We start from the raw sequence: 24,519 nt of genomic DNA, 5'->3' as shown, positions 1-24,519 counted from the left end.
TGATTACTGTCAGGGAGACCGAAACCGGTCAGACTATGTTCTGATATTTTACTGCTTGTCCTGTTGTTTTATCCTGGAATAAAGCAAATACACACACACATATCCATCTTTAGATAGGTATATGTATGTTTGTCTTTGTTAAAGCCCATTGCCTGTGACACCTGAGACCTCATATCTTTGAGCCCTTATAACTTGTGTGAAATAGTTTTTTGAACAATTGTTATTAGATGGTGTAACTGTACTTTGTAATGTATTTTTGATTTGTTCTGTGACACTTTTTTGTTTAGCGAAAGAGTTAACCAGACCTCTGAGGTTGCAGTAACCCGGTGCGTGTTATCTTTAATTGCGCTCAAGCGATCACGTTTACTTTCAACTTGAAAAACCTGATGTGCACAAACAGCCGTGATAAACCCATTTTCCCTTGCGCGCAACTGTTAGCGAGCCACTAGTAATCTAGCCCAATATGAGTGAAATAAGCATGCTAATAGTGCACTCTGCGCTATCCATAAAAACATCATTTATGTAAGAACTTACCTGATAAATTAATTTATTTCATATTGGCAAGAGTCCATGAGCTAGTGACATATGGGATATACATTCCTACCAGGAGGAGGCAAAGTTCGGCAAACCTCAAAATGCCTATAAATACACCCCTCACCACACCCACAACTCAGTTTAATGAATAGCCAAGTAGTGAGGTGATAACAAAAAGGAGTAAAAAAAGCATATAAAAAGAGGAATTGGAAAAATAATTGTGCTTTTATACAAAAAAAAAAACATAACCACCATAAAAAGGGTGGGCCTCATGGACCACTGAGAAATTAAATCCACACAATAATTAAGTTTTCCTTGAAAAAAATTAAATCAAAAGCAGTAGAATCAAACTGAAACAGCTGCCTGAATAACCTTTTTACCAAAGACTGCTTCAGAAGAAGCAAAATACATTAGAATGGTAAAAACAATAGAAGTATGCAAAGAAGACCAAAATACTGCTTTGCAACTTTGATCACCCAAAGTTTCAATCTGAAAAAGCCCAAGAAATGGTGACTGAATTTAGCAGAATGAGCTGTAAATCTCTGACGCGGAACCTACCCAGCCTCCAAATAAGCCTTGAAAAACAAAAGCTTTAACGAGGATGCCAAGAAATGGCAGAGTCTTTCTAACCTTTTATGAAACCAGAAAAACAACAAATAGACTAGAAGTCTTCTGAAATCCTAACAACCACGATAAAGAATTACAAAGCTTTTACCACATCCAATGGATGTAAAGAACTCTCAAAGAATTATTTAGGATTAGAAAGCAAGGAAGGAACAACAATTTCTATACTAATGCTGTTCAAATGCACAACCATAGGAAAAAAATAAGTCCACAAACCAACTTATCTAGATGAAAAAAATCAGAAGAGAGAGCTGATAAATCAGAAACTCTTCTAGCAGAAGAGATAGCCTAAAGAAACAAGACTTTCCAAGAAAGTAGATAATCTTTAAAGAAAATATAGACTAAAAAAAAAAAAAAGCCTGCAAAATCCTTGAACCAAATTAAGACTACAAAAAGGAGAATTAATAAATGAACAGGCTTGATACAAACCAAAAAGCCTGAACAAAACAGTGAATATCAGGAAGTTTAAACAATCTTTCTAGGAAATAAAATGGAAAGAACAGATTTTTGTCCCTTCAAAAAATTTGCTGACAAACATCCAAACAATCCTGAAGAAACTGAAAAGCCCTAGGAATTAAAAAAAAATGCAAAGAGAATTTATGTGAAGAACATCATAAACTATAGGTTTTGAAAACCTGATAATACATATTCCGTGAGACAGACTTATAAGCCTGCAACATAGTGATAATAACTGAGTCAGAGAAACTTCTATGATTAAACACTAATCAATTTCCATACCTTCAAATTAGTAATTTGAGATCCTGATGGAAAAATGTCCCCACTCTCCCGAATGTAAAGACTAACGACTGAGATAATCCATCTCCCAAATGTCTAAACCTTATATATAAGTCGTAGAAATTATACAGGAGATGAATTCCACCTAAAAACATATTCAAGATACTTCTTAATTGCTAAGGGACTACGAGTCCCTATTCGATAATTGACATATGCCACAGTTGTGATATTGTCTGTCTGAAAGCAAAAAAATTAAAAGTTATCTCCCAAAAGAGGCCAAGCCTGAAAGAGCTCTGAAAATAGCACTGAGTTCTACAATATCGATTGGAAACCTCACCTCTTGAAGTTTCCAAACCCCTTGTGCTGTCAGAGACCCTCAGACAGCTCCCCAACCTGTAAGACTTGCATCCATTAAGAATACAGTCCAGGAAGGATGAACAAAAGGAGGCCCCCTGAATAAAACGATGATAGTCTAATCACCAAATCAGAGAGAGTTAAGTGTTGGGATTTAAGAATATCAACTGATATCCGAAAACAATCCCTGCACCATTGAATCAGAATACAAAGCAAAAGAGGTCTCAGATGAAAAACGAGCAAAGGGAACTGCCTCCGAAGCTGCAGTTATGAGACCTAAAAATTCCATGCACATAGCCACTAAACGGAATGTTCTAGACTGTACGTTAGACAGGCTAACACCAATACAATCAACTTTTGTCCGATAAAGACAAAGTCATAAACACAGAATCCATCTAGAAACCCAAAAAGAAGTGACCCTAGTCTGAGGAATCACAAAACTCTTAAGTAAAATAAATCCTCTAACCATGTTTTGAAGAAACTAAACTAGTTGATTCATGAGAGATTCTAATAAAAGAAAAGATTAAGCTAATACCAAGATACCATCCAAATAAGGAAACACCACAATACCCTACTGTCTTATTACAGAAAGAAGGGCAAACAGAATCTTTCAAACAGATCCATAAAGCTGTTGCTAGATCAAATGGAAAAGCGACAAATTGGTAAAGCTTATCTAAAAAAGAGAATCTCAGAACCAAAAGTGGTCTGAATGAAATACAATATGAGGATAAACATTCTGTAAAATTGAGTGGACATGAAATGACCTTGCTGAATAAAAGGCATAATCATCCTTATAGTCGCAAACTTGAAAGTTGAGACTCTTACAAAACAATATAAAGTCTTCAGATCCAAGATTGGACTGAACAAACATTTCTTCTTTGGTACAAAGAATAGAATTGAATAGAAACCCAATCCTTGTTCCTGCTAAAGAACTGGTATAAACACTCCTGAAAAAAAATTCACAGAGTGTACTGAGAAAGAAAGAATCTTCCCATAGAAGGTCTCATTCTAAAAATCTATTCAGACCCTAAGAATAATAAAGATTTTGGACTGAAATCATCTAAAAATAATTTAATCTGAGTCCTACCAGAAGAACTGGTTTGAGAACCGTACCTTCATGCAGTCGAATAATAAGTAATTATACAGGGAGTGCAGAATTATTAGGCAAGTTGTATTTTTGAGGATTAATTTTATTATTGAACAACAACCATGTTCTCAATGAACCCAAAAAAGCTGAATATTTTTGGAAGTAGTTTTTAGTTTGTTTTTAGTTTTAGCTATTTTAGGGGGATATCTGTGTGTGCAGGTGACTATTACTGTGCATAATTATTAGGCAACTTAACAAAAAACAAATATATACCCATTTCAATTATTTATTTTTACCAGTGAAACCAATATAACATCTCAACATTCACAAATATACATTTCAGACATTCAAAAACAAAACAAAAACAAATCAGTGACCAATATAGCCACCTTTCTTTGCAAGGACACTCAAAAGCCTGCCATCCATGGATTCTGTCAGTGTTTTGATCTGTTCACCATCAACATTGCGTGCAGCAGCAACCACAGCCTCCCAGACACTGTTCAGAGAGGTGTACTGTTTTCCCAGTACTCCACCTCCACCTTGCTGGCATCTGAGTCGGACTGCAGCTCTCTGCCCTTTACCAATCCAGCCACAGGCCCATCCATCTGGCCCATCAAGACTCACTCTCATTTCATCAGTCCATAAAACCGTAGAAAAATCAGTCTTGAGATATTTCTTGGCCCAGTCTTGACGTTTCAGCTTGTGTGTCTTGTTCAGTGGTGGTCGTCTTTCAGCCTTTCTTACCTTGGCCATGTCTCTGAGTATTGCACACCTTGTGCTTTTGGGCACTCCAGTGATGTTGCAGCTCTGAAATATGGCCAAACTGGTGGCAAGTGGCATCTTGGCAGCTGCACGCTTGACTTTTCTCAGTTCATGGGCAGTTATTTTGCGCCTTGGTTTTTCCACACGCTTCTTGCGACCCTGTTGACTATTTTGAATGAAACACTTGATTGTTCGATGATCACGCTTCAGAAGCTTTGCAATTTTAAGAGTGCTGCATCCCTCTGCAAGATATCTCACTATTTTTGACTTTTCTGAGCCTGTCAAGTCCTTCTTTTGACCCATTTTGCCAAAGGAAAGGAAGTTGCCTAATAATTATGCACACCTGATATAGGGTGTTGATGTCATTAGATCACACCCCTTCTCATTACAGAGATGCACATCACCTAATATGCTTAATTGGTAGTAGGCTTTCGAGCCTATACAGCTTGGAGTAAGACAACATGCATAAAGAGGATGATGTGGTCAAAATACTCATTTGCCTAATAATTATGCACTCCCTGTATAGCGTTTTCGCCCAGAAGGATACAAAAACATGCTTTTTCAGTGCCTGCACTCAGAGTTAACCAAATTAGCAGCTGAAAAAAAAACAGTTGTTATTATTACCCAAATAAATCGTACACAATAAATTTACCTAAAAAAGGCCAAAGGGCTGCATTAACCCTTCCGGGATATGAATCTAAGACCCTTGTATCTAGAACAAGCATTTGTAGTCAGAACATTCACCAACTGATCTACATCCCTGGACAAAAAGTAGGCAGAAAAGACTCTAAATCTCCAGAAATAGTGGAGATAATAGAAATCAAACAAATTATTATCCTAACAAGCTAGAGACAATAAAATATATTTGAAATCATAATAATAGATATAGTAAACATAATAAAATGAATACATCATAAGTAAATAAACAGAGTTATATACTTGAGATCTGAAACTGCTTATGCTAACTGTTCAACAACAAAAAAAACATTGAAAGAACAGTAATGTCAGTCATAGATAAAGGCTGAGCTAAAAATATAAACCGTACATGAATATGCTCTACTAAGGTTATATTCAAACTCTAAAGAATCCTAAAAATAAGTACCAATTTCTATAGAAATAGTAGTACAGTCCCAAAAGGGAATCAGGATAAACCATTCTTTAAAACATAATACAGATAGTATCTTGAATAGGAAAAACCCTCAGGAGCAAATTAAAATCTTAACATCCAGATTTTAAAATAACATAGTTAATAGGACGACTAGGCTCCTAAAAGCTAAAAATGACAACTTTTTCCTTAACAAAAAACAAAGAATGTTCAAATGAAAAATAAGGAGAATTTTTATTAAAACTGTCTCTGATACAGGATCCTTTGAGCAAAAGAAAACCTTCATCAGTAGAATAAACTTAAGTATGCTGTCGGTCAGAACAAAATTAATTAAATCTTAACAATTTTGAAAAGACCTTGTAAGTTTACTTAAAGGCATAATAGCAGTCATAACCTTTATGATAAAAGCAATAACATGTGATGTTTGCAGATGAAATCAAGTACATGAACTGAATAAGTAAAAACAGTAAATGTCATTGTACATGTAGAAACATTTTAAGCATAAAATAAATAAATACCACAAAATTGAGCTGAAGAAAATAAAACAGCTTAATAATAAAAAGAACACACTTAGCTTTGTAGAATTGTAGAATTTCAGGGCAACATAGTTTCTACAGTAAAATCAGAGTCAGGATCAGAATGAAACATCTAGAAAAATGTAAAAAAAAAAAAAGAAAAAATAACATTAAGCAAAACCAAGGATGGGCAGACTTTTGTAAGTCAAGGGCTACCTCTAATTTTATTCCAAGTGACATGGTCTCCTAACTAAAAAAACACCAGTCTTGATTAAAATAATTACAATAATGTATTTATTCAAAAAACACAAAGAATATTCCAGCACACACTGTATTTTTGCTACAAATAGGACCTGCTGGCTGAAAATTAATTGAATAATACAGCTTTAAAAATCAGCCGCGCTCTTTAACAAATACAGCCGTGCTCTGTCTTTACTTTTACTGTGAGAGCTCTCTCTTTACGTCACACTGGGACCATCAAGCAAACTTATCTGTGTACCTGCGTATAATAAGTAGTATCACAATCAAGACAGCTGGAGAGCTCATTCTACAAAGTAATTTTATTGGCATGTCAGGTTGATTAGGGGGCAGGTCCTGTAACCAAAGCTGGGGCAGCTGCATTGCGCATGCTCAAGTACAGTGCCCATACCACCGTCATACACTCAGAGTCATAGCCGATTTCAAAAGTCTGCATAAGAGAAAGATTTCTCACACATCTACGGTGGCAAGGCTCTTCACTCAGAATCTAGATTCTATCTTGAATTCTAGATTCTGAGTGAAGAATCTCGCCGTCATAGATGTGTAAGAAATCTTTCTCTTATTATGCAGACCTTTGAAATCTTACAGGCGGTCACCTCAAAATTCACTCGCGGTCCACTGGTAGACCGGGATCTACCTCTTGCTCAAAACATTCAATTTCCACAATGTAACAGTTTCCGTAGATAGGAAAATAAAGATAGTATTTTTTTTTTAAACAAAAAATAAAATAAAAAAGCAGGCATAATAGTTTTCAAAAATTCATGAAAACAGCGAGCAATAGAGGGAGAAGGGTAAAATAACTAGATTTTGGCGCCAAGAATGACGCATTACGCAAAAGGAAGTTAAACAATTTTTTGGCGCAATTCTAACACCAGGAAATGACGCAACTCGCGTCATACCAAACGCAACTTCATACCAAAACAACTAGCATCAACAAAGACAGAGGAAATTACGAAATTTGCGCCATCAAAGGCGCAACTTCGCACCAACAAAATGTTGTGCCAAGAATGATGCACTAAATAACAGCATTTTGCCTCCTTGTGAGCCTAGATTTGCCCGCGAAAAAAAATTGAGAAACAAGTCAAATTAGAAAAAGACTGAACCTCAGGTAAAAAAAAAAAATTAAATAAACTTCCCAAACATTATTCCTATACTGAAAATGTTTAGACTACAAAAGGGAAATATACATAAACCTGACTCATGGCAAATATAAGTAAAAAACATATATTTAAAACTTTATATTAATATATAAAGCGCCAAACCATAGCTGAGAGTGTCTTAAATAATGATACAAAGCCAAACCAGTACTGAAAACTATCAGCAAGGAAATGGTATAAGAGTATATCATGGATCGGAAAAGGGAGGTAGGAGATGAATCCCTACGACCGATAACAGAGAACCCGTGAAAAGATTTCCCGTGAGAGAAACCATAAAATCAATAGGCGATACTCTCTTCACATCCCTCTGACAAACACTGTACTCTGAGAGGAATTGGGCTTCAGAATGCTTAGAAGTGCTTATCATAGAAGAAAATCATAAAAAACAAGCACAAACTTACTCCACCACCTCCATAGGAAGTTTGTCAAACTGAGTTGTAGGTGTGGTGATGGGTGTATTTATAGGCATTTTGAGGTTTGGGAAACTTTGCCCCCTCCTGGTATAAATGTATATCCCATAGGTCACTAGCTCATGAACTCTTGCCAATTACATGAAAGAAAAGTAAAAAAAGGCCAGAATAGATTGTGCGCTATTCTCTGCACAAGATCAAGCACAAGATAGCACACCCTGCTCTATTGACTGCTCTCCACTTGTAATCTAGTACACTATAACAAGCAATAGGCCAGCAGGTACTATAAGCAGGCAAGATGCCTACAGAGACTATTATGTATAAGGAAAAGCAATATGCCAATGGAAACACACTGGTATTTTTAGTTAATGTCATACTAGTGAGCAATGCTTCCAAATGAATTCCGCCAACTGCATTTAAATGCCACAACATCATATAAGAATCACTTGAGTGGTGGACGTCTAATGCAATGTCAGCATCCATGGTTAAAAACATGCTGGCCGCCAGAACAGCAACCCCATCTTTAGTGCCATGAGATATAATAGATTGGATAAGCTAATTTGCAATTTGTTCCCAAAAAAAAGTCCTCTCATCAAACATGTTGTGTGCAATACATTGAAGCCAAATGGTTAAGAAAGCATGATGTGATATCAAGTAATATTACAAAAATAAATAAATCTGAAACACAAAAACAAAGCAACCCTATATTCAGTTATGGACTTCATGTAAGTTTCAATATATACAGTTTTTACTTAATTCTTTTTAATGTAATAGTATTTTAACTTATAAAATATGCTTTTCATAGGATGGATTTGTTCCACAATGCCCCTTTAAATAGTTAACTCTACTGTTAGTATGGAACAAAAACTTTGATTGTTACAGAGATAAGTTTCAGACTACATATGAATGCATCTCAGATAACAGAAAAAAAGTATCACTTTGACAAAATTTGCTTCCTGCATTCTTCACAGCTAATTTTCCATCCATAGAAAAAGGTACATTTCAAAAAGCTACTGCTGACAAAATTTATAGAATCCAATAATGTGTGTATATATGTATGTATGTATGTATGTATGTATGTACTGTATATATATTTACACACACACATATATATATATATATATATATATATATATATATATATATATATATATATATATATATATATATATATATATATTTTCTGCTCAGGAATATCTAGTAAAGGGATAGAAAGGTAAAAAAATGTGCATGGGTGCATTTCATTTTGAAATATAAGCATTTTTGCAATATACTTTCATTAACAAAAATCCTTCTAGTATACGTTATTACTGTTTTTCAGTGGCATACGCACATATTCTGTGAGAGCACATGCACCAGTATTCAAACATTATGCTTGCTGGCGGTGGTGTATTGTTTGTGAAGACCAAATTTGTTTCAAACAAGCCACTGCTGACTGGTGCATGGGCCAGGATATGTGTGTATGCCACTGAAAGGCTCTAATAACTTTAACTAGAAGCATTTTTGGTAATGAAAGTATAATGCAAAAATGCGTATATTTCAAGCTGGAGTGCACCTATGCACATTTCATTTTTTACCTTTCTATCCCTTTAAAAATGGTCATACGACTGCTGCTTCTTACCCTCCACAACACTTCGGAGGCGGCAGAGATAATAAAAAACCCAAACGCATTAGTTTGGGGTGATTGACAGGCCTTGCTCTTGCGGAAGAGCAGGGGGCCGCGTTGCATAAGGAAGTCTTCACACAATGGTACATGCAGGCAGCAGATGTTCAGTGTCTGCTGACGTCCGCAGTAAAGACGGGCGCACAGCTTCCCATGCCGGGAACCTTGTTCACCTGAATTTTATTATATGGGGTCTTTAAAAAGTACTTCAATAGCTAATTAATTTATTAAAAGTAACAGTGTTGTCATTTTGTTAACTGACTGGCAAATAATATTACATTTGTTTTGTACAGAATCTAACAATTTCACTAATATAGAAAATCATCTATTCAGTGTAAGAGCACTTTGTAGATGATCTGATAGTGAGAGTCATCCTGAGAAAGTTCTGCATCAAGAAATTATTAAAGAACCAGTAAATACAGTAGATTTGCATAATCAACAAATGCATGATAACAAGAACTTCAAATGAGTAGTAGATTTTTTTCCGACAAATTTCAAAGTTGTCTATTTCCACGCCTTCTGTATCATGTGACAGCTATCAGCCAATCACAAATGCATATATGCTTATTCTGTGAAGTCTTGCACATGCTCAGTATGAGCTGGTGACTCAAAAAGTGTAAGTATAAAAAGACTGCACATTTTATTACTGGAAGTAAGTTGTTTAAAATTGCATGCTCTATATATGAATGATGAAAATTTAATTTTGACTTGTGTCCCTTTAACTGACTTTTTTCTAAATTTAAAAAAAAAAAAACTTTAACGCCAATTTAAAATCTTAAAATATGTTGATTTTTAACTGGTATACAATACAAACATATAGGGCAGCTCCATAAAGACTTTGAATGTGCAAATTATTGGTAGCTATTAATTATGTAAAGAAACTGCCACAGTATCTGATAAATTTTACAGATATATCTGATCATCTATTCTGTGTAAACAACGTAACAGAGTACATTTAGATGTTCTAAGAATGATAGTTATCAGGAGGAAGTTCTGCATTATCTTAACTGACTTATTTTAAACATAGCTTAAAGGGACAGTAAATCAAAAAACAACATTTATAAATCAGTAATTTTAAAAACATTTCCAATTAGCCTCCATTATATAATTTGCTTTGTGCCTCTTGCCATTGACTCACCTGATATGCTCAGCTAACATACAGTAGTGCAATGTTGCTCCTTCAACAAGGGATAACAAGAGAATGAAGCAAATTTGATAATAGAAGTAAGGGAAAGTGAATCAGTGGTGGCTCTGTGCAACATAGTAAACCAGTGGTGGCTCTGTACAACATGGTAAATCAGTGGTGTCTACTGTATGTACAACATAGTAAATCAGTGGTGGCTCTGTACATTAACTTGCAGTGGTGTACTGGCACATTTTGGCTAGGGGACCAATACAACCAGTACAGCTTACACTTATTTTAGATAGGTTTAACTGTATATTGGTAACACTTAAGGGCACTTCTTTTTTTAAATACTTACCATTGTGTAAGTATCTTTTTCTGTATTTAGCATATGGATGATGTATCCGGCTTCCTCCAATTGTTGCATGCCCCACGAGCTGGACACCAAAGGGGACATGCAACGATTGGAGGAAGCCAGATTTGTCATTGTTATGCTCAATACAGAAGGAGATGCGGGCGGAGGAAGGATGGTATGTTTACTATAATGAAATTGTAAATATTTTTTTTAAAAAAGTGTATTTTTTAAGTTTAATTAATTAAAGTGCCCATGTTTTTAAGATTATTTTAAGATACTGGGCTTTAAGTCATTAAACTTTACAATCACATTTACACACTAATAAACACAACACTCTACACTATGTGATAATGCAAGACATCTATACAGTATAAAACATGCTGTATTTAATTAATTCACCTATACACTCCCAACATGTATGCTGTACTGTATTAATGATATTGAGGGTTTAAACACTAAAACACAGAACAGGCTGCCCTGTATAATGATGATTGATGTCTATATACACTGAAGGGGAGCACTCTGTGCTGCATAATAATGTTGAACATTTATACACTGAAATTAGCACATTACACTGTTTTGTCAAGTATAATACACTGGATAGAACTTGTTGTGCTGAATAAGGATTAGGGCCATCTATACACTTTTAATGTAGAGGTATGAATGTAGAGTAGACTGATAATAGACCTGGTACTGTGCAGTTATGACTATAATCTCAGGCATTGTGCAGAAGTGCATTGATATATTGCAGTATATTAATAAAAGTTGGAGGATTGTCAGTGCTCCTTTGAGTACCAATCAGCCCCAGTAATACCCATTAGGCTATGGGTGGAGGTGAGTCCCACTGCTGTCACTGGCTCCACCAATGTTTAACAGGTTGGAAACGTTTTGCAGAGAGAGTAGTAGCTGTGCAGTGAAATATTTCAACCAGATGCTACCAGTTTTTGAGCATGTCCTTCACTCTCTCCCTCCCTATGTACTTCCCATTCTAGCCATTATGCTAACACATATGGCCCCTACTATGAAGCCCAAGTTAGTCAGCAGAAAAATAAATGTACACATTAAAAAAAATGTCATGCACCGCATTGGCACCTTAAGCAATTGCTTAGTCTGCTTCTATTGTAGCACCGGCCCTTGGTGTAAGACAAATGTTGGGTTTTGTGTCCCTTTAAAGATGCACAGTAGTCAAGATAGTGTGTGTAATTTTTTAAAAAAATCCAGGGCGCGATCCGATATAGATCGCAGTTTGCGGCGCAAGCGAGGGAACCGGCGTCGCCCACAGTTTCAGCTCGCAACTCGAGCTATCCTATATAAGTCGCCGTCAGATGCTAACGTGCCGTAAGTCTGACAAACCAGCGATGTCCAGAAATCTGCGTAAGTACAAATTTCTGGCGTCGCCAGTGACTTGCGCCACGTTAGAAACTGCCGGCGCCTATAAAACCTGACTAAAGTCTAAAACACCCGCACTGTCTAACACGCCTCCCTAACATAGCCCGACAAGTCTAACACGCCTCCCTAACATAGCCCGACACGTCTAACCCTCTATCCGCTATCCCCCCTCACTAGCCTAACAATAAAAAAGCTATTAACCCCTAAACCACCGCTCCCGTACCCCGCCGCAACCTAATAAAGTTATTAACCCCTAAACCGCCGCTCCCGTACCCCGCCGCCAGCTATATTATATCTATAACCCCCTAAAGTGAGCCCCTAACACCGCCGCCATCTATATTAAAATTATTAACCCCTAATGTAAGCCCCTTACACCGCCGCCATCTCTATTAAAATGATTAACCCCTAATTTAATCTACCTACCCCGCCGCCAGCTATATTATCTATATTAACCCTAAGTATATTATAGTTAATATAGGTATTACATTATATATATTAACTATATTAACCCTAATTATATTAGGGTTAATATAGTTACTATAGTATTTATATTAACTATATTAACTCTATCTAACCCTAACACCCCTAACTAAATTTATATTAAATTAATCTAATTCATTTATAAACTAAAATATTCCTATTTAAATCTAAATACTTACCTATAAAATAAACCCTAAGATAGCTACAATATAATTAATAATTACATTGTAGCTATGTTAGGGTTAATATTTATTTTACAGGTAAATTGTTAATTATTTTAACTAGGTATAATAGATATTAAATAGTTATTAACTATTTAATATCTACCTAGTTAAAATAATTACCCAATTACCTGTAAAATAAATCCTAACCTAAGTTACAAATACACCTACACTATCAATAAATTAAATAAACTACAAACATCTATCTAAAAATACAAATAAATTAACTAAACTAAATTACAAAAACAAACAAACACTAAATTACAAAAAATAAAAAAAGATTACAAGATTTTTAAGCTAATTACACCTATTCTAAGCCCCCTAATAAAATAATAAACCCCCAAAATAAAAAAAATTCCCTGCCCTATTCTAAATTAAACAAATTTAAAAGCTCTTTACCTTACCAGCCCTTAAAAGGGCCTTTTGTGGGGCATGCCCCAAAGAATTCAGCTCTTTTGCATACAACAAATACAATCCCCCCCCCCCATTACAACCCACCACCCACATACCCCTATTCTAAAACCACCCAAACCCCCCTTAACCCCTTAGTGACCAGAGCACTTTTCCATTTTCTGTCCGTTTGGGACCAAGGCTATTTTTACATTTTTGCGGTGTTTGTGTTTAGCTGTAATTTTCTTCTTACTCATTTACTGTACCCACACATATTATATACCGTTTTTCTCGCCATTAAATGGACTTTCTAAAGATACCATTATTTTCATCATATCTTATAATTTACTATAAAAAAAATGATAAAATATGAGGAAAAATGGAAAAAAACACACTTTTTCTAACTTTGACCCCCAAAATCTGTTACATATCTAAAACCACCAAAAAACACCCATGCTAAATAGTTTCTAAATTTTGTCCTGAGTTTAGAAATACCCAATGTTTACATGTTCTTTGCTTTTTTTGCAAGTTATAGGGCCATAAATACAAGTAGCACTTTGCTATTTCCAAACCATTTTTTTCCAAAATTAGCGCTAGTTACATTAGAACACTGATATCTTTCAGGAATCCCTGAATATCCCTTGACATGTATATATTTTTTTTTTGTAGACATCCCAAAGTATTGATCTAGGCCAATTTTGGTATATTTCATACCACCATTTCACCGCCAAATGCGATCAAATACAAAAAATTGTTCACTTTTTCACAAATTTTTTCACAAACTTTAGGTTTCTCACTGAAATCATTTACAAACAGCTTGTGCAATTATGGCATAAATGGTTGTAAATTCTTTTCTGGGATCCCCTTTGTTCAGAAATAGCACACATATATGGCTTTGGCGTTGCTTTTTGGTAATTAGAAGGCCGCTAAATGCCACTGCGCACCACAAGTGTATCATGCCCAGCAGTTAAGGGGTTAATTAGGGAGCTTTTAGGGAGCTTGTAGGGTTAATTTTAGCTTTAGTGTAGTGTAGTAGACAACCCCAAGTATTGATCTAGAAACATTTTGGTATATTTCATGCCACCATTTCACCGCCAAATGCGATCAAATTAAAAAAAACGTAACATTTTTCACAATTTTAGGTTTCTCACTGAAATCATTTACAAACAGCTTGTGCAATTATGGCACAAATGGTTGTAAATGCTTGTCTGGGATCCCCTTTGTTCAGAAATAGCAGACATATATGACTTTGGCGTTGCTTTCTGGTAATTAGAAGGCCACTAAATCCTGTTGCGCCTCACACGTGTATTATGGCTAGCAGTGAAAGGGTTAATTAGGGAGTTTGTAGTGAGCTTGCAGGGTTAATTTTAGCTTTAGTGTAGAGATCAGCCTCCCACCTGACACATCCCACCCCCTGATCCCCCCCAAACAGCTCCCTTCCCTCCCCCACCCCACAATTGTCCCCGCCATCTTAAGTACTGGCAGAAAGTCTGCCAGTACTAAAATAAAAGGGTTTTTAAAAAAAAATGAATTTTTTTTTTTTAGCATATTTACATATGCTACTGTGTAGGATCCCCCCCTTAGCCCCCAACCTCCCTGATCCCCCCCAAAACCGCTCTCTAACCCTCCCCTCTGCCTTATTGGGGGCCATCTTGGGTACTGGCAGCTGTCTGCCAGTACCCAGTTTACAATAAAAAATGCTTTTTTTTTGTTTTTTTTGTTTTTTTCTGTAGTGTAGCTTACCCCCCCCACCCCCCACAGACAAACCCCCACCACCTTGCTGATTGTTTAGAATTTTATTTTTTTATATATTTTTTATTTCCCATTTTCTGCAGTGTAGTGGTTCCCACCCGCTCCCTCCCCGTGCACGCGCCCGCCCCCACCCTCCCGTGCACGCGCGCGCGCGCGCGCGCGCCCCCAGCCACCCCCGCCCACGATCCCGCCCCCCTTCACATCCACATGGCCATCGATGGCCGCCACCCGCCTCCCGGTCCGGCTCCCACCCACCAACGCAGGTAGCCACCGATCTCCGGTGCAGAAAGGGCCACAGAGTGGCTCTCTCTGCACCGGATGACTTAAAAAGGTTATTGCAGGATGCCTCCATATCGAGGCATCACTGCAATAACCGGAAAGCAGCTGGAAGCGAGCAGGATCGCTTCCAGCTGCTTTCCACACTGAGGACGTGCAGGGTACGTTCTCAGGCATTAACTGCCTTTTTTCTGAGGACGTACCCTGCACGTCCTCAGTCGTTAAGGGGTTAAAAAAGCCTAACACTACCCCCCTGAAGATCTCCCTACCTTGTCTTCACCACACCGGGCCGAACTCCTGATCCGATCCGGGCGATGTCTTCCTCCAAGCGGCAAAGAAGAATTCTTCCTCCGGCGATGTCTTCCTCCAAGCGGCAAAGAAGAATTCTTCCTCCGGCGACGTCTTCCTCCAAGCGGCAGCAAAGTCTTCATTCTTCCGGCGGCATCTTCAATCTTCTTTCTTCGCTCCGCCGCCGCGGAGCATCCATCCCGGCCGACTGCTGTACTACGAATGATGTACCTTTAAATGACGTCATCCAAGATGACGTCCGCCGAATTCCGATTGGCTGATAGGATTCTATCAGCCAATCGGAATTAAGTTAGAAAAATCTGATTGGCTGATTGAATCAGCCAATCAGATTCAAGTTCAATCCGATTGGCTGATCCAATCAGCCAATCAGATTGAGCTCGCATTCTATTGGCTGTTCCGATCAGCCAATAGAATGCGAGCTCAATCTGATTGGCTGTTCGGATCAGCCAATCGGATTGAACTTGAATCTGATTGGCTGATTCAATCAGCCAATCAGATTTTTCTAACTTAATTCCGATTGGCTGATAGAATCCTATCAGCCAATCGGAATTCGGCGGACGCCATCTTGGATGACGTCATTTAAAGGTACCTCATTCGTAGTACAGCAGTCGGCCGGGATGGATGCTCCGCGGCGGCGGAGCGAAGAAAGAAGATTGAAGATGCCGCCGGAAGAATGAAGACTTTGCTGCCGCTTGGAGGAAGACGTCGCCGGAGGAAGAATTCTTCTTTGCCGCTTGGAGGAAGACATCGCCCGGATCGGATCAGGAGTTCGGCCCGGTGTGGTGAAGACAAGGTAGGGAGATCTTCAGGGGGGTAGTGTTAGGCTTTTTTAAGGGGGGTTTGGGTGGTTTTAGATATTAAATAGTTAATAACTATTTAATATCTATTATACCTAAATAGATAAATAAATATTAACCCTAACATAGCTACAATGTAATTATTAATTATATTGTAGCTATCTTAGGGTTTATTTTATAGGTAAGTATTTAGATTTAAATAGGAATATTTTAGTTTATAAATGAATTAGATTAATTTAATATAAATTTAGTTAGGGGTGTTAGGGTTAGATAGAGTTAATATAGTTAATATAAATACTATAGTAACTATATTAACTATATTAACCCTAATATAATTAGGGTTAATATAGTTAATATATATAATGTAATACCTATATTAACTATAATATACTTAGGGTTAATATAGATAATATAGCTGGCGGCGGGGTAGGTAGATTAAATTAGGGGTTAATCATTTTAATAGAGATGGCGGCGGTGTAAGGGGCTTACATTAGGGGTTAATAATATTAATATAGCTGGCGGCGGTATAGGGGGATTAGATTAGGGGTTAATAATTTTTATATAGGTGGCGGCGGTGTAAGGGGTCAGATTAGGGGATAGATAAGGTAGATGGCGGCGGTTTTAGGGGCTCACAGTAGGGGGTTAGTTTATGTAGATGGCGGCGGGGTCCGGGAGCGGCGGTTTAGGGGTTAATAACTTTATTAGGGATTTCGGGGGGGGGGGATCGCGGTTGACCGGTAGATAGACATTGCGCATGCGTTAGGTGTTAGGTTTATTTTAGCAGATCGCGGTTGACAGGGAGATAGACATTGCGCATGCGTTAGGTGTTAGGTTTATTTTAGAAGATCGCGGTTGACAGGGAGATAGACATTGCGCATGCGTTAGGTGTTAGGTTTATTTTAGCAGCCAGTTTAGGAAGTTACGGGTCTCCAATAGTCAGCGTAAGGCTTCTTACGGCTGCTTTTTGTGGCGAGGTGAAAATGGAGTAAGTTTTCTCCATTTTCGCCACGTAAGTCCTTACGCTGCATATTGGATACCAAACTGCGCGGGTTTGGTATACCTGCCTATGGCCCAAAAAACTACGGGCGACGGCAGAAATATACGCGCGTAACTTCTAGGTTACGCCGTATATGTGATACCAAACCCGCGCAAATATTGGCGTCGCCGGCTTTTGCAGGCGACGATTTTTATCGGATCGACCCCCCAATGTATTTGTAATTTCTTTTTTAAACTAGCTCATTTGCATGACAGCATACTTAGGTAGGCTCAGGAGTGCACATGTGTTTTGAGCACTATATGGCAACAATGTTTGTAACAATGCTGTACAGAGCCTAGCTAGGTATTCTGTCATGGAAAAGGGCTATATTTCAATAAAAGATACTAAAGGAAAAAAAGTTAATTTGACAACAGTAAATTGTTTTTTGTTTTTTTTTTGTTTTGTTTTTTTAACCATGGACCTTTAATTCTGACTTCCATTTCCTTTCAGCTACTGAAATCACAAACAAATAAGAAGTGTACCAGTGAATTGAATGCATTGAGGGCTGAAGTTATCCTGGCTATCAGGTGACTACTAAAACAACATGAATATACTCAACATACAAATAAAGCAGAGTTGCTTGTCTTTTTGAGACTAAGAATTTAAGAAATGCAGTTTAATGCATAGAAACCTGTAATATTTGTGACTGGATCTGCAGGGATTACATGCCCTAGTTGCTGCTCACAGTACTAAAAAATGGTTTTCGTGAGAACCCAGCACTATACGGAGCCACCCTGAGGCTTTTCATAACCCAGACCTTCACTTTACATTATCTTCTGTATACAGCTGCATCCTGTGCAGACTGCCTCATAATAGCCCTAGACTGTGAAAACAGGGGGGATATAACTTCATGAGATAACGAAAAACAACTACAGCTATCAGGCTCATTTTCCTTTGCTGAAGCAACATTTGTATTTCAATGTTTGATCAAATTTTATTATTGGAATATTCTCACAAGAATATGTTAGTGTAAGATTTTATTTTTTGCTAACTAAACTTATTTTTTATTCTCTTTTAAAATGTGTTGTTACTTTTTTCCCTACATGGGCAAAATTTAAAAGCAGCTCTCTACATTGTAGGAAAATAGTAAAGTCAGCACAACTAGCAAAAAGCTAAATTTAACTCAGGGACATAGGGCTGTATATATATATATATATATATATATATATATATATATATATATATATATATATATGTTATATATGAATCAAATAGTTTAGTTTTTACTGTCAGATCAGACCTAGGACCAGATTATCTCAAATTCCCCAAAATTAACTGAAATACCATACTGAACCCTCACATGGGCAGATCTAAGTCAATCCTGTAAAAAGAGGACTGAAACTGGTCACAGCAAGTTGTGAGTTGCCTCACATAGAAACTAATTAAAGAGACATTAAAGTCAAAATTAAACGTTCATGATTCAGAAAAACATGCACATTTAACAGACTTTTGCTTCATGTGATGTAAATAATGACAGTACAAGCATTAGTGTACAGAAGCCATGATCTTAGCATAGAACTAACAGGAACAGGAAATGCCAAATAGGAAACAAGTGCAATAGAAATAAATCATAGAGTTGCATATAAGCTAAACATAACACCCATAACATCTCCCTCTTTTAGTGTTAATAAATCAACATTGTGAAATTTGGATGAGTCCTTGTAATAACACATTCTACAGGTTAAGTCTCTTGGGCGGTTGTGAATGTCTGCCACTACGGGTGAAGACTGGCCCTCCTTGTACAAAGAGTTTCTTAGCCCTCTCTGAGGTTAATGGGCTCTTCTCAATACTTACTGGCATGCTCTGTGCTTGACTGCCATGAGGTATACCTGCTTGCTCAGGACTGTCATTAATATTAGTCTGTGGCATCACCTCTGTACATTCCTTACTGCCAATGGGTGAGTGTGCCCTTATAATATCAGATGAGTCTGGTCTGTCAACTGGATATTGAGAATCAGGCTGCTCAGCCACTCGCAGATCCACACGATTGTGGCGATAGAGGGTTCCTTCAATGTCCACAAGATAAGAGCGTGATGCAACTTTTTGCAGACAGGTACCCATTCTCCAACGACTTGTTCGATCTCCAGGCAGGAGTTTCATACGGATTCGTTCCCCAATATTCAATTCAGGCAAATCTCTGGCAGATGTGTCATATTGTGCCTTGAACACTATAACTCGTAACTTTTCTGGCATACCATGTATCACAGAGGGTTCAAGTAGCTTGTTGGCAACTGGTAAGGAGGTCTTTAATCTCCTTGACATCAGTCTCTGTGCCAGACTACTATCCATGCCCTCGGTTGGAGTGTTTCTCCAATGTAAGATGGCCTTCCACGGGTCTTTACCATCACTTTGTGCTTTCTTGCATACATTTTTAACAATCTTCACAGCAGATTTAGCTTTGCCGTTAGCCTGTGGATGACGTGGTGAAGAAGTCACATGCTCAAACTCCCATTCAGTGGCAAATTTCCTGAATTGTAAGCTTGTAAACTGAGCGCCGTTATCAGAGATCACTTTATCTGGTTGTCCATGACGTGCAAACTGAGCCTTGCACCTCTTAACTGTAGTTTCAGTGGATAAGTCAGGAAGAAGTTCAATTTCCCAGAAGTCTGAGTAATGATCAACTAATATCAGATATTCTTTTCCTGCGTAGTTGAATAAGTCTATACTGACGATCTGCCAAGGACGTGTAGGTATCTCATGTGACATCATGGTTTCTTTTTGTTGCAAATGTGCATATTCATTGCAAGTGGGACAATTGCTGACAAAGTCTTTGATTTCACCTTGCATGTTGGGCTAGTAAAGAGTATCACGAGCTTGTCTGTAGTATGCCTCACCCCCAATGTGACTTGAGTGTATGCGTAATAACATCTCTGCTCTAAGTGACTTTGGTATTATGACTCTTGGACCTTTGTATAAGATACCATTTTGTACGCTGATCTAATCTCTCAAGGACCAATATTCTTTCACAATTGCAGGTGCTGCATCCTTTTCATCTGGCCACCCAATCAGAACAATAGACTTCAGTGCTTGTAAAGTTGCATCTCTGTCTGTGTGCTGTATGAGCTGATGTAGCCGCTGATCTGTGACATTTAGACAGTCCGCTTGATTGACTTCAGCAAAGAAAGTTTGTTCCTGTTGCAGCAAACAAACTGATGATGCTCATGCTCACCTCCGGGTGCCACTTGATCCGATGTAGCTCTGCTCAGGGTATCACTGATATACATTTCACATCCTGGCTTGTAGACAACATTGAGGTTGTAATGCTGCAATGTAAGCATCATGCTCTGCAAATGCTTGGGAGCACATAAAAGGGGCTTTTTGAATATGGCTATTAGCGGTTTGTGATCAGTTTCAGCTCTGATTGTACCCGGCCATAAAGATAATGATGAAAACGCTGGCAAGCAAACACAATGCTTAAACGTTCCTTTTCAATTTGAGCATAATTCTGCTCGGCTGACGAAAGAGCTCTGGGCGCATATGCAACTGGCTGACCTTCTTGCAATAGACAACATCCTAGGCCATTTTTGCTTGAGTCACTTTGTATTGCGACAGGTTTTGTGACATCATAATATTTCAACACTGGGGCAGCGGTGACCAAGCGTTTTATCTCCTCCACTGCCTGGTCATGCTTGGGAAGCCAGTGCCAAACTGCATCTTTGTCCAGAAGTCTTCTCAATGGCTGACACACCTCAGACAAGTGCAGCATGAATTTTGCTAGGTATGTGACAAAGCCAATAAAACGTTGTACCGCTTTGGCGTCACCAGGGTGTAGCATGTCTACAATGGCTCTAATCTTATCTGGATCAGCTTTTAAGCATTGTGAGGACAGGATATGTCCATGGAAACAAACTTCTTGCACCTTGAACTGCAATTTCTTTACGCTGAGTCTCAGCATCACCTGCCTGCAACGATCCAGTAGCGCTTTTAGATTCTCATCATGGTCATACTCAGCTTCTTCATCTGTATTACCACAGCCAACTATAAAAATGTCATCGGCTTTTGGCTCAATTCCGTGGAGCCCACATAATAGTTCATGCTGCTTTCGCTGATACACCTCCGGTGCTACAGAGACTCCAAATGGCAGTTTCAGCCATCTCTTTCTGCTCCAAGGAGTCCAGAAGGTGGTCATGTAGCTACTCTTTTCATCCAGTTTGCACTGTAAAAAGGCATCTCTTGCTTCAACAAGTGTAAAAAAAACTCGTGCTTTGGGTAGTTTGTGCAAAACGTCGTCAAGTGTTGGCATTAAGTAGTGTGACCGTTTCAGGGCCATGTTCAGAAACTTGGGATCAATGCAAATTCTGATCTTCTCAGGCTTCCTAATAACTACCATGTTGCTTATCCAATCCGTAGGCTCTGATACTGAAGTAAGATGTCCTTCAGCTTCATACTTATCCAGTTGTGCTTTGACCTGCGGCTTAATGGCTACTGGCACATGGCGTGGGGCACATTGTACTGGTGGAATGCTAGGATCAAGTTCAAAATGTACCTCTCCTGGAACAGATACTACTAGGCCATCAAACACATCATTATAGACACTTAGGATTTGCTCTTTTGTCAGTGGCCTAGTCAGGGATTTTTCAGGCTGATTATCAACATTGTGCAGTTCAGCAGGAATGGTGAACTGCATCAGACCCAGGCGCTCACATGTTGAACCAGACAATAGCGGTTTCTGATTGGCCTCAACAATCTCAAACTCAATTTTGTGAATACATTCACGTATGCTGCATTCTGTTTGGAAAAGTCCCAATGAATCCATTAGTTTCCCTGAATATAACTTCAATTTAGTGCTAATTGGCTGAAGAGGTACCCTAGGTGCCAGTTTCATCTTGTCTTTTAAACTCATGACATCACATGTTGCACCTGAGTCCAGCTGGCAGGGTTGGCATATATTATTTAGTCTGAGATTTACAAACCATTTTTGGCCCTTAGATTTTACAGCACCAATGCATTCTTTTGAGTAAACCACCTCAGTGCTATGTAAATGTGCATCCTCAGAATCTGACGTGTGCATCTTTCTTGCTTCCATTCTACTTGACAGAGTACTCCAGCAAAATTATTTAGTCTACCACATGCTCTACAGATTTTCCCTTAAGCAGGGCACTGTTCTTTCTCTCGTACATGCACACTGCCACAGTACTTGCAGGATGCAGGCTTGCTCATAGGTGAGTTGCGTAGGTGATTTTTGTGCTGAAGCTTGTGCTGGTGGTTCTTCAAGCTTAGCTGTTGCTTGGAGGCTGCATTGATACTGTCAGTCTGTTTATCCTGCTCCATAGCTCTCATATGTTTGTCAGTAAGTTCTGCAGTGCGACATATCTCAATTGCTGCTTGTAGGTTTAAATCATGTTCCCTCAATAGGCGGCGGCGTGTGCTTTCACTATCAATACCTAGAACTATTTTGTCACGAATAAGTTCATCTCTCAGAGAGCCATACTCACAGCTTGCAGCTTTTTCTCTTAGCCGTGTGACAAAGTTGTCTATTGCTTCACCTTCTTCTTGCTTGCAGCTGCCAAATATATATCTTTCATATATGACATTTTTAGAAGGTCTGAAAAAAGGTTCTAATGCATCTAGGATGGCTTTAGTGTCACTCTTCTGCTCCTCTGTGAGGTTTAAATTATGCTTGTAAACATGGTATCATTCACTGCCCATCACCCTCCTCAGTGTAGCTGCTTGCACTGCTGCAGGTTTCTCATTTAACCCTGTGGCTAGGGAGTAATCCTCAAACTCAGCTCTGAAGTTGTCCTAGTTACTGCTGCAATCCCCACTCACCCTCATTGCCTCCTACAGTGGAATGCTGTTAGCAGCTGCCATCGTGCTGGTTTTCTTGCTTCCAGTGCTCAGCTTTCAGCACAGGACTGTAATTGCTACAGGAGACACAATCAGCTCTAAAGTCTCTCACTGAAAGACTGGCAAGTTCTTAGCATCAGATGTATAGAAACAGCACAGATTCAGATACTTCTGACACCATGTTTCATGTGGTGTAAATAATGACAGTACAAGCATTAGTGTACAGAAGCCATGATCTTAGCATAGAACTAACAGGAACAGGAAATGCCAAACAGGAAACAAGTGCAATAGAAATAAATCATAGAGTTGCATATAAGCTAAACATAACACCCATAACAACTTTGATATTTACTTTCATTATCATATTATGCACAGTCTTTTTACATGCACACTTTCTGAGGCAGCAGCTACTACTGAGTATGTGCAAGAGTTAGTGTAGACTTATATGAGCCTGTGATTGGCTGAAGGCTGTCACATGATACAGGGGGGGCACCAAATTAAAGTATCCAGCGTAAGTGCTATTGCATTGTCTTTTTTATTATGAATGAACGTTGATTATGCAATTCTACTTTATTTAATAGTCCTTTAATATTTCTTGCAGAGGATATCAAATATTATAGAGGGCACCTAACACACAGATGACACTTTTTAAAGGGATATTAAACGGTAAATGCATGATAGAAATAATTATGGATTCAAAGAAAAGATTAGCCTTAGAATAATATGTAGCTGTGCTTACTTTCTATTGTATTAGCTGTCTAAATATTGATTATATAAGTGTAAAAGTTTAGTTTCTATAAGGTACTCTAGATTCTACAAAGAAATGAGTGCCACCATGTTTAAAATAGTTTTCTATTTATCACTGTCTTCTGTGGAGTCTATTGTATAGTCTATTTTATTGCATGTTTTCTATCTGTTCCTAATTAATTGCAGCAGGACAGTGAGATAAGGTTAAAACTTAAAGGGACAGTCTACACCAAAATTGTTATTGTTTTAAAAGATAGCTAATCCCTTAATTACCCATTTCCCGGTTTTGCCCAACCAACACAGTTATATTAATATACGTTTTACCGCTGTGATTACCTTGTATTTAAGCATCTTCTGACAGCCCCCTGATCACATGACTTTTTATTTATTATCTACTGACTTGCATTTTAGCCAATTAGTGCTGTGTTGTGCTGATTCTTAAATAACTCCACGGGCGTTAGCACAGTTATCTATATGGTGCACATGAACTAGCAGTCTCCTGTTGTGAAAAGCAAATAGAAAGCATGCGATAAGAGGCTGTCTGTAGTGGCTTAGAAACAGGCAGACATTTAGAGGATTAAATGTTATAAAGTGTATTAAAGGGACAGTACACTGTAAAATAGTTTTTATATTAATGTATTTTCATTGACTTG

Source organism: Bombina bombina, chromosome 5 (genome assembly GCF_027579735.1).
Source record: "Bombina bombina isolate aBomBom1 chromosome 5, aBomBom1.pri, whole genome shotgun sequence".
In the NCBI taxonomy this organism is placed as follows: domain Eukaryota; kingdom Metazoa; phylum Chordata; class Amphibia; order Anura; family Bombinatoridae; genus Bombina; species Bombina bombina.
The sequence above is the reverse complement of the archived record's forward strand: the minus strand, read 5'-3'. Positions refer to the sequence as shown.